Consider the following 11,398-nt stretch of genomic DNA (forward strand, 5'->3'; position numbering starts at 1 on the left):
TCACTTGATTATTATTAGTATTCTCTTCATCAAACAAACTACCAAACCATAAAGAACAATGAGACAAAGAACACAAGATATAGGCGATCAACTAGGGCCAAAACCTCTCCAACTGAGAGGAAAACCTGCAAGAATTTTTCTCTTCTTATAGAATCTCCAATTCATGAATTCCAAGACCTATGACCCTTGACTAATACCCTCAAAGACCAAGTGTTATAGACATATTTGGGCACATCAATCCCAAACTTATATGTCGATGTATTAGGGCTCATCAACCCCTAAAAGAGTTGTTTCATACCATAAAGGAACATAGTCATCTAAATATATCATTCCCCAAAAGTTCCATCTGAGAAACCATCCAAAAATTGCCTAAATTGAACCATACTAACTGCTCCACTGGCAAAGTGCGATGCATACTGTTTAGGCCTTCTATAGGGTGCAATGGGAAAGGATGGAAAAATGTCCGGGACATTTGTCAGTTGATTGCTCATGGAATCTTCCAGAAATTTATTCTATATCACTTGCCTCTCTGAATTCGCCCAAGGATGAATAAGGGATCAAAGAAATCTCCAATCCCTTCTCTTGTGGAACCCATTGTAACAAGTGGAAAGACACTAATCAAACCCCATGGATAACTCACACCCTTGCAAACAACTATAAATGGATCCCTCATCCAAGAGATCTAAAGGCTGAAATATTGTTAATTGCAAGGAAGTGTTGATACTTTGTAATTGAGGAAAGAGAATTGTATTGTTGGCGTGATCTTGCTATTTCATGAGGTGAAGAAGGATTGAAGCTGGGAAGATGATGCTGGATCAGACAACTGGGTTGTAATTCTCCCTTCTATTAATAAAGTTCTTTAGGTTTTCTTCCATATGATTGTGCAATTTGTGAATGTTATCATTTGTGAATGCTATCATTTTTTCATTATATATCTGATCTTGTAATGTTTATGTTGTAATAGATCACGATTATTTAATGATTCTTTGTTGTTGTATTTGTGCAGGTACTCTCCAAGCGTGTTAAGTACGGAGAGGAGTTACAGGATCTGCCAGAGGGGAGAGAGAGCAAGCGAGAGATTAAGCGGAAGTTCTAGGTTGGTCCCATTATCTTTCTCTTATCTATTACACATAGAAGAAAGCATTGAATTGTTGAAATTTGGTACCGGAGGACAGGTGGTTCCCGTAGGCTTTGATCTTTGGCCTAGGGAAAAGTGTCCAAAAGAATTTAATTTTTCTCCTAAAGTGACTTTATAATGTTATAAAGTTAAATCTAATTTAAAAGTGACTTTAAGTGATAAAGTTACTAAGTCTAATTTTAAAGTGACTTTTATAAAGTCAATGAAAAATTAGAAAGGAAAAGTGACTTTGGAAATAAATGACTAAGTGGGTATTTAATAAAGTGGGGTGAATTAAAAAATAAAAAGTGAGATTTAAATGAGCATTTAATCTCAGCGATTGATCTAAATCTATTTCAGCCATTGGATTTAGGGATCACCCAAAAGTCACTTAGAGTTATATTAAGGGAGGAAAATGAGGAAAAGATCACATTCGATTCAATTCTTTCATGAGCAGATTGGGATAAGGAGAGCAAGAGAGCAAGAGAGATTTCTGAGCAGGGAGGAGAAGGAGATAGCAGCTTGGCACACATTCCAAGGCAGCAGTTGAGAAGATTTGTACAATTGATTCAGCACACAGTGAAAGACAGATTTTGGCACGATTTTCGAGGAGTGGTTTGCACAAAAATCGAGGAGCAGTTTGCTGGTTTTTCTACACACAAAACGGAGGCCGTACAACATTTATTGTTGTCTTGTTTGCTGTAATTTCCAGATTGCTGTGAGGCATGGGAAAGGAGATAAGTTGTAAATTTTCTTGCTGATTTTTTGCTGAATATTTCTTATTGTAAAAAGGCAATTTTCAGAAATAAAGAAGAGCTCTCAAACTGGTTTTCCCCAAGAGTTGTAGGGGGTTTTTCCAAGGTCACATTGGCCAAAAATCTCAGTGTTTAAATGTGTTTTAATGGCTGTTTATTACTGCTGATTTTTATTTCTACAATTTCCAGCATTCTGTAAAATTTCCAGAATTTGTGTTTTCAGCAAATTTATTTTTTCCAGCTTGTTAAATGTATGGTTATGGGAAAGGGAATTTAACTATATGGGAGAAATAAGGAGAAACTGAAAACCGGGGTGGGAAATGAGAAATTTCTACATGGTATTAGAGCTTGAGTGCTGAAGGCAGTTTGGGACAGCAAAAGGAATAATTACAGTTGCTGATTTTTCACTCAGAAAATTCCAGCAAGCTTATTTTTTCATAAACAACACTTTTACCTTTACTACAACAGTGCTATTTTTCAGTTTTAGGACAACAGGATGTCATTGGGAATGAGGGTGGAGGATAGGCTGGATGGGCATACAAATTACAGTGTTTGGAAGGAGAGAATGCAAAGTATCTTTGAGGAGGCAGAAGTCTGGGATATCATGGTGCATACCACACAGAACCATGTTGTTGTGCCTACTGATGCTACTCAGTTGGCTGAATATAATAAGAAGAACAATAACGGTAAGAGGCTGATTCTAGATGGAATCAAAGACCATTGCATTCCTCATGTGAGAGGAAAGAGCAATGCCCATGAGATGTGGACAGCATTGTCCAATCTCTACCAGAGTACCAATGAGAACCGGAAAATGGTCCTGAAGGAGAAGCTGAAGAACATTAAGATGGATAATGATAGTGCAGCTGGATATCTCACAAAGATTACTAATGTGAGAGATGAGTTGGCAATGATTGGAGAGGCCATTCCACCCACTGAGTTTGTGCGGATTGCAGTGAATGGCCTCCCCCGTTCATGGATGAACTTTGCTGATGGGGTTTGTGCACGTGAGACCCTTCCCACATGGGAGAGGTTTTGGGATGATTGCATTCAGACAGAGATCAGGAAAGGTCAGCTTGGGGCAGCCAAGCCAGTTGAGCAGGACGAGGATGTAGCACTGGTGGCAGGAGGCAAGAAAGGCAAAAGGAAGAAGCAGGCTTCCACAAGCAGTGGTGGGGGCAAAGGTAAAGGTAAACAGAGGAACGCACAGAAGGACTATTCCAAGGTGAAGTGTTGGAATTGTCAAAAGATGGGACACTATGCAGTTGTGTGTTCGGAGAAGAAGAAGAAGAAGGGGAAGACCAGGACGTGGCAGCTTCAGCAGAGATTGAGGACTTTGCAGGTCATTTTGACCGGGAGTTTGCGTTCACTATGTGTGAGTCCTCTAGTGCAAGATCACCTGCCACACAGGTACAGAGGGAGCATGCTTTTCCGTCGATTAGCGGAGCATCTTCAGGTATCTGGTATGTGGACAGTGGGGCTTCACGTCACATGACAGGAGTCCGTGAGTACTTCTCAGAGCTTTCAGAGAGTGGCAATGATATTGAGGTAGTACTCGGTGATGACAGAGTTGTTAGAGCAGTCGGGGTGGGGATAGTGACATTTCAGAGGGAGTCCAAACCTTCCTTGAAAGTGTTAGATGTTCTTTATGTGCCAGGGATGAGGAAGAACCTCATATCCGTCTTAGCTTTGGAGGATAGAGGTTATGAGGTACTGTTCAGGGGAGGACAGTTGTCGATGTATCCCAGGGGCTCTCCAGCTGATTCAGCTAGAGTGATAGGTGTACGCCATGCAAAGGTGTACAAGTTTGCATTCCAGCCCCTTTTGGCATTGAGCAGTAGCACCGACAGCAGAGCTAGCAGTTCTGAGCTGTGTGAGATTTGGCACCGCAGGATGGGACATATGTATCATGGAGCCTTGAGGACATTGCGGGAGATCACTACAGGTGTGCCAGATTTCAGTACTGATCACTTTGATACTTGCAGAGGTTGTGCGATGGGCAAGTTTGCCAAATCCCCTTTTCCCAGCAGTGACAACAGAGTGATTGGGATACTTGATTTGATTCATTCTGATGTGAGCGGTCAGATGTCACATGTTTCCTTCAGTGGATATGAGTACTATGTTTTATTCATTGATGATCACTCCAGGAGGACCTGGATTTATTTTTTGAAGACCAACAGTGAGGTCTTCAAGCGGTTTCAGGAGTTCAGAGCTCTTGTGGAGACACAGACAGGTCAGAAGATCAAGTCCCTGAGGTCGGACAATGGAGGAGAGTACACCCTTGGAGAGTTTGTTGACTATTGTACGGAGGCAGGCATTAGGAGGGAGTTCACTGTTCCTTACAACCCTCAGCAGAACGGGGTTGCAGAGAGGAAGAACAGATCCATCATAGGGGTTGCCAAAGCCATGTTACATGATCAGGGGTTGCCATTGTTCTTGTGGGCAAAGGCCTGCAACACAGCTGTTTACTTGCAGAACAGGAGTCTGCATTGTGCCTTGGGGCACATGACTCCAGAGGAGGCTTTTTCTGGGAAGAACCCTGATATTGATCATCTTCGTATCTTTGGGTGTATCACATACTCCTATATACCTAAGGAGAAGAGGACCAAACTAGAGCCCACCGCAAAGAAGGGTATCTTTGTGGGCTACAGTGAGACCTCAAAAGCCTTTCGGATTTACATCCCTGCACAAAGGAGAGTTGTTGTCAGACGGGATGTGAAGTTCGAGGAGGACAAGGTCTTTAGGAGGTCATGGGAGTTAGAGTATCTGGATCAGCCAGACCCTCAGCAGCAGTTGAGTCAGCCGCAGGGATCCAGTGGGCAGGGATCAGGACGATCAGGAGGTACATCTATGAGGATGTCAGGTCCGTTAGTGAGCAGTGGCTCACCGAGCCAGAGGGGTGCTGCTCCAGGCAACATGCAGAGCAGTTCACTAAGGAGTCCACTGATGGACAGTTCACACGATACCTTAGCTTCTACAGGTTCAGGTGCAAGCAGGAGGACAGCAGACAGACAGTTAGGAGTCCAGGATCCTGATGATGATGAGGAGGAGGAGTTTCATTCTCCGGTGGGAGAAGTGCACTCAGGGAAAAGGAAGCCCAAGTGGCTTCAGGACACCTTGAGAGATGCCACATCTGTTGCTGAGCCGAAGAGGCCGGTCAGAGAGAGTAGACCACCTGAGAGGTTTTGTAGCTATATGGCGATGGTTACCAACATCCTTGACTCTGAGCCTTCTAGCTATGAGGAGGAAGCTAGCCAGCAGGTCTGGAGAGAGGCCATGCAGGAGGAGTATTCTTCTATCATGAAGAATGATGTTTGGGAGGTGGTGCCGAGGCCTGAGGGAAAATCGGTGGTTACTTCCAGATGGCAGCATTGAGAAATTCAAAGCGAGGTTTGTGGCTAGAGGGTTCTCCCAGGAAGAGGGAGTTGATTATGAGGAGACCTTCGCTCTCGTGGCTCGATATACTTCGATCCGCTCCATTATATCGATAGCAGTAGAGATGGGTTGGAAGATCTACCAGATGGATGTGAAGACTGCATTTCTCAATGGCTTCATACAGGAGGAGGTGTACATTGAGCAGCCACAGGGCTTTGAGGTGCATGGGAAGGAGTCCCATGTGTGCAGACTGAAGAAGGCCCTTTATGGCCTGAAGCAAACTCCCAGAGCTTGGTACTCCAGGATAGATACATATTTGCAGGGGATGGGTTTCACAAAGAGTGAGGTAGATCCGAACCTTTACTTTATTGTGATTAGTGAGGAGCCTCTCATTCTGGTCCTGTATGTGGATTACTTGATCATTACAGGTGCAGAGAGACTCATAGAGCACTGCAAGAGAGATCTTGCGACGAAGTTTGAGATGAAGGACATCGGCTTGATGTATTACTTTTTGGGCTTAGAGGTGTGGCAGGAGGAGGGGCATTTCTTCCTGGGGCAGGGGAAGTATATTGTGGACATCCTTAGTAGATTCCACATGGAGGATTGTAGACCCATGTCGACACCGATGGTCACCAACTGGAAGAAGCTTCATGCTTCAGATTCCGAGTTGGTGGATCCCACATTGTACATGCAGCTGATTGGTTCCTTGATGTATTTGGTCAACACTAGACCAGATATCTGTTTTGCAGTCAACACGATGAGTCAGTTTATGTGTGAGCCTAGGAAGGTTCACTGGATGGCTGCAAAACAAATTTTGCGGTACTTGCAGGGAACAGTGGATTATGGTCTGGACTACAGGCAGGGAGATGGAGTGAGATTGGCAGGATACACTGATTCTGATTGGGCAGGTTGTGCTTCTGATAGGAAGAGCACTTCAGGGTGCTGTTTTGGGTTGGGTTCAGTAGTAGTGTCATGGTTCAGCCGGAAGCAGCAGTCAGTAGCACTGAGTTCAGCAGAGGCAGAGTATATATCAGCCAGTCTAGCTAGTTGTGAGGCTATCTGGCTTCGCAAGATGTTGTTTGGCTTATTTGGTCAGCGATTGAGACCTTCAGTGATTTACTGTGATAATCAAAGTTGCATTAAATTGACGGAGAATCCAGTATTTCATGACAGGTCAAAGCATATCGGGATCAGATATCATTTCATCAGAGACTATGTTTAAAAGGGAGCTGTGAAGCTTGAGTATATTTCCACTGATGAGCAGGTTGCAGATATTCTTACCAAAGCCTTACCACGGGGCAAGCATGTCTACTTCAGAGACAAGATGGGTGTGGTGAGGAACACCTTCCTCGGTAAGAGGGAGTGTTGAAATTTGGTACTGGAGGACAGGTGATTCCCTTAGGCTTTGATCTTTGGCCTAGGGAAAAGTTTCCAAAAGAATTTAATTTTTCTCCTAAAGTGACTTTATAATGTTATAAAATTAAATCTGATTTAAAAGTGACTTTAAGTGATAAAGTTACTAAGTCTAATTTTAAAGTGACTTTTATAAAGTCAATGAAAAATTAGAAAGGAAAAGTGACTTTGGAAATAAATGACTAAGTGGGTCTTTATTAAAGTGGGGTGAATTAAAAAATAAAAAGTGAGATTTAAATGAGCATTTAATCTCAGCCATTGATCTAAATCTATTTCAGCCATTGGATTTAGAGATCACCCAAAACTCACTTGGATCACCCAAAAGTCACTTGGAGTTATATTAAGGGAGGAAAAGGAGGAAAAGATCACATTCGATTCAATTCTTTCATGAGCAGATTGGGAGAAGGAGAGCAAGAGAGCAAGAGAGATTTTTGAGCAGGGAGGAGAAGGAGACAACAACTTGGCACACATTCCAAGGCAGCAATTGAGCAGATTTGTACAACTGATTCAATACACAGTGAAAGGCAGATTTTGGCACGATTTTCGAGGAGTGGTTTGCACAAAAATCGAGGAGCAGTTTGTTGGTTTTTCTGCACACAAAACGGAGGCCGTACAACATTTATTGCTGTCCTGTTTGCTGTAATTTCCAGATTGCTGTGAGGCACGGGAAAGGAGATAAGTTGTAAATTTACTTGCTGATTTTTTGCTGAATATTTCTCACTGTAAAAAGGCAATTTTCAAAAATAAAGAAGAGCTCTCAAACTTGTTTTCCCCAAGAGTTGTAGGGGGTTTTTCCAGGGTCACATTGACCAAAAATCTCAGTGTGTAAGTGTGTTCTAATGGCTGTTTATTACTGCTGATTTTTATTTTTGCAATTTCCAGCATTCTGTAAAATTTCCAGAATTTGTGTTTTCAGAAAATTTATTTTTTCCAGCTTGTTAAATGTATGGTTATGGGGAATGGAATTTAACTATATGGGAGAAATAAGGAGAAACTGAAAACTGGGGTGGGAAATGAGAAATTTCTACATGAATTGCTTTAAACTATTGTTTTTAAGGTAGCTGCCAAACCTAGAGGGCTAGCATTCTTTAGGAATACTAGTTTTCCTGGAAACAAATTGGTGACTCCGCTGGGGAACGAATAGATGTTTGTTTGTTGTTATTATTTGTTTTATGTTAAATTTGATAAGCTATAGATAAAGTTTGAAGTCAGCCAGTTAACCTTCAAACTACTCTTGCTCTGCAATTGCATAGTAGATGAACGCTGCTTCAGTCAATCTTTGGTTTAGTTTACGAATTGAACATTTGACTTGCAAGCACATCTAGATACCATTTTGGTAGCTCAGTAACCTCTCAAGACATTCCATCATGCTTTTCTCAGCATTGTTCATCAAAACCCACCTTAACTCATTGAAAACAGCTCCACATTTGAGCGAAAACCCATTTCAGTTGCGCTCTCTGGACCATTGCACTATCTTCCTTCATGACTCAGTATGCATCACAGATCCTGAGTGTAGTAGGTGCAATGCATCTCAGTTTATGTGAAGCCTAGGTGCGATGATTAACTGAACTCTTTTTCCATCTAGAAATTGAAGGTTTTTGACCCTGTTTTCAGTTTTGTTTGGTTGTTTTGTTGCAAATGAACAATGCCTCTTTACTGAAACTTACTTGCATCACTTAGATCAGCCTCAATTACATTAGGATTAGTGAATGTTACTGTGTATTTGTTCATCATTTACAATTCTTTGTCGAAAAGTTGTTTAAATTGATTTGTCGCTTTGGTACAAAAAGTGTTGTAATTGTCATTTTTTGTCGAAAAGAGAAGTGTCGTAAATTCTTCCTTCACTTGATAATTGACTGATATTTTCTTGATGCATTTGATTGATTTGTTTACATTCGAAGTGTCGAAAGAATTTTTGTTCGAAATTGAAAGTGCCTTTTTTTAGTCTTCCTTTTTCTTTTGTAGAAAAATTGTCAAAAATGTCATTTTGAGTGAAATATTTCAGTTTTTTGCTGCATTTAGTTTTCCTTTTTTGGAATTTTTCACATTAAGGAAAGCAAAAAAAAATACATGCATTTTCATTTTGCATTTTTTTATTTGTGTGCGAAAAAATGATTTAGGGAAATGCACTAGTGTGTGCTCTTTGCTCTTTCCTTAAAATCACTGTTATTTTCTTCCCCTAGTAGCTAGGATTTTCATTGCTCAAATAAACAAAGATTGTTTATCATTGTATATTACATCTTAGGAATTTCAGATCATCATCATGCGGTGAACGATTGAAAGGCAAACTCTAAACAATATCAACTTTAAAATAAATTTCAATGAACCTAAAAATGCTTTGGAACCTAATGCAACATATCTAGAGGTCTAGGCTAGTGACGTGTTCCGGCGTCGTTAAAACTAGTGGCTATCATTATCATTGAAGGTTGGGTGATTCCTCCTGCTTGATACGACAAGTGCAAGCACGAACTTGTGCTCCCCGTACCGTCGCATATATATTGGGAGACCACAATAGGCTTAAATCCTTTATCCATAGGTAACTGAGTCTGCCACCTTATTGATTGCAATGCACTGAACACAACATTCAGGAAGATTGACTGTCATACATAAGTCCTTGGTAATTTCTTTTTAATTTATCACCAAGGTGTATATTGCAGTTTTGTGATTGGTTTGGTAATCTCTCTATCTAGATTTTCAGAGTAGTCACTTTCATTCCTTTTCGACTCTTTAAAATAAAAGGTCCATCTGAGCACTTGTCCTTTCAGGTTCATTAAAAATCGAAGGATACTAGAGTCATCTTTAGCTTTTTCTCGACTCTTAAAAAATGAAAAAGAAAAGTTGTGTCCAAGCGTCATTAAAATTAATTGAATTCAGAATAACATCATTTTCCCCTTAATTTTGAGTTGATCAAATAATCCATAATCGTGGAAGAAAGTCAATCAAAACCCCATCAGTTGTAGAGACTAGCGAGTCAATCGTCTTTGACTCTGAAAGTGAAGCCAATCCGGACACAACAGTCTCGTTTAACTGAGTCCAATTCATCTAGTTTATTCGAAACTTTTGTTTCAACATCGTCAGAGATTACAATTACTCCTATTATTTCTGGTACATCTGCCTTAAGAGAAGAAGTTCCACATTTACAAGAGGACATTAGAACTGATCCTATTGTAACGGTAGACACTTCTGTACCTGAAACAACTCCATCTAGAGTTGATCCAGAACCCCTCCTAGTTCAAACTGAGGCTACATTTGAACCAATAGTTGTTCATGGACCTCCCTTTGAGACTGAAGTTCATTTACCTGAACATCTGGAAGTTGAGTTTCAGTATTCAGAAGGTGTCACCCCTCTAGTATCTACCACTGCAGAAGCTATACCTTCTTCGGCTCCAGAAATATTTTACGGACCTGATGGTCTACCTCTTCCAGCTGGTCTGATTTCTATAGAGGAGGTAGTAGAGGATTCCCCATCTAGTACCTCATTTCATTTTGGAACTGGGATTCATTTGTATCCCTCTGCTCCTGACTTTGTTTCTTTTAATCCTCCATCATTGCAAGTTCATGTTGAATTGTTAGGAGATATTTTGGATAGACTAAACATGTCTGAGCAACCATCAACATCTAGGAATCTTTCATCTGATGTAGCCATGACAAAACTTCCTGCTACTATTCCTACAATGTTTTTTGGTACACCTGAGTCATATTTATACAATACACCATCTGTTCGAGCTAGTTATCAATCACTAGCTGGAGTCCACTTAGGGGCTACTTTGGTGCCATGGTCTGCTCCTATTTAGTCATTCGGAGTCCCATCTGGTCCTTCTTATGTTGAAGCTCAGCAATTTGATCTTGCATGTCAGTATCAATTTTGGCAAACCAATTTTCAAAGACCGATATATCCTTTAAGCACTGAACTTCCGCCATATGGAGAGCAGTATGCCATTTCACTATTTCCTCCTGGGGAACAACCATATGAGAGTTCCCAACAATATTCAGGTCAAACTGGAATTACATCTAGTGGTTGGATACCAATACTGCTAGAAAAACTAAGGGTTGTATATCCAATGCAACTGATCCGACCTGTGTCAAATATTCCCACTACACCTACTATTACAACTGTGTCGCAAATACAAGCACAGCCTGTTGTGTCTCAACCCTAACCTGCTCCTTCTTCCTTGCAACCTCAAGTTTCGAGGCATAAGACTCAAGTCTCTCAGGGTGTGATACAACAACCACTTGTCTCTACAGCTCAACCGTAACCTCAAGTTAGTGCTTCTTTATATGGAATGACTCAGGCACCAATGGGTATTTTCAACCCGTAACTTGGTCAATCTTCTGGTATTGGGCAACAAAAAATGGTCCAACAATTGTGGCTAGCACAATACCAGCAACTGCAATTCCAGTAAACCCAACCTCAGTTTGGGCTTGGTTTACAAGCTCAGACTAGATTTGGTCAATATCAAGCCTATCGAGGACCTAGGCAACAAGGTTTTGTAGGTTATAGATAGCCTCATTTTCAAACCGGTTATCAACAACCACACTACACTGGTTATGTCTAACAACCTTATCAACGTTACCAGCAACATATGCATTATGATGGTATGCAAAGACCTACTGCTCAGGCGATTCCATCTTATCTTGGGTATGCTCCACCCAACCTGAATCAGTAGTTGCTTTTTGTAGCAACTCTAGAATTACCAGATTTGAACCGGCTGACGAATGATCCAATTGCATACACCCCTTG

This window comes from Pinus tabuliformis, chromosome 8, assembly GCF_031772625.1.
Source record: "Pinus tabuliformis cultivar Carrire ecotype Pingquan chromosome 8, CPIR1, whole genome shotgun sequence".
Taxonomy (NCBI): Eukaryota; Viridiplantae; Streptophyta; class Pinopsida; order Pinales; family Pinaceae; genus Pinus; species Pinus tabuliformis.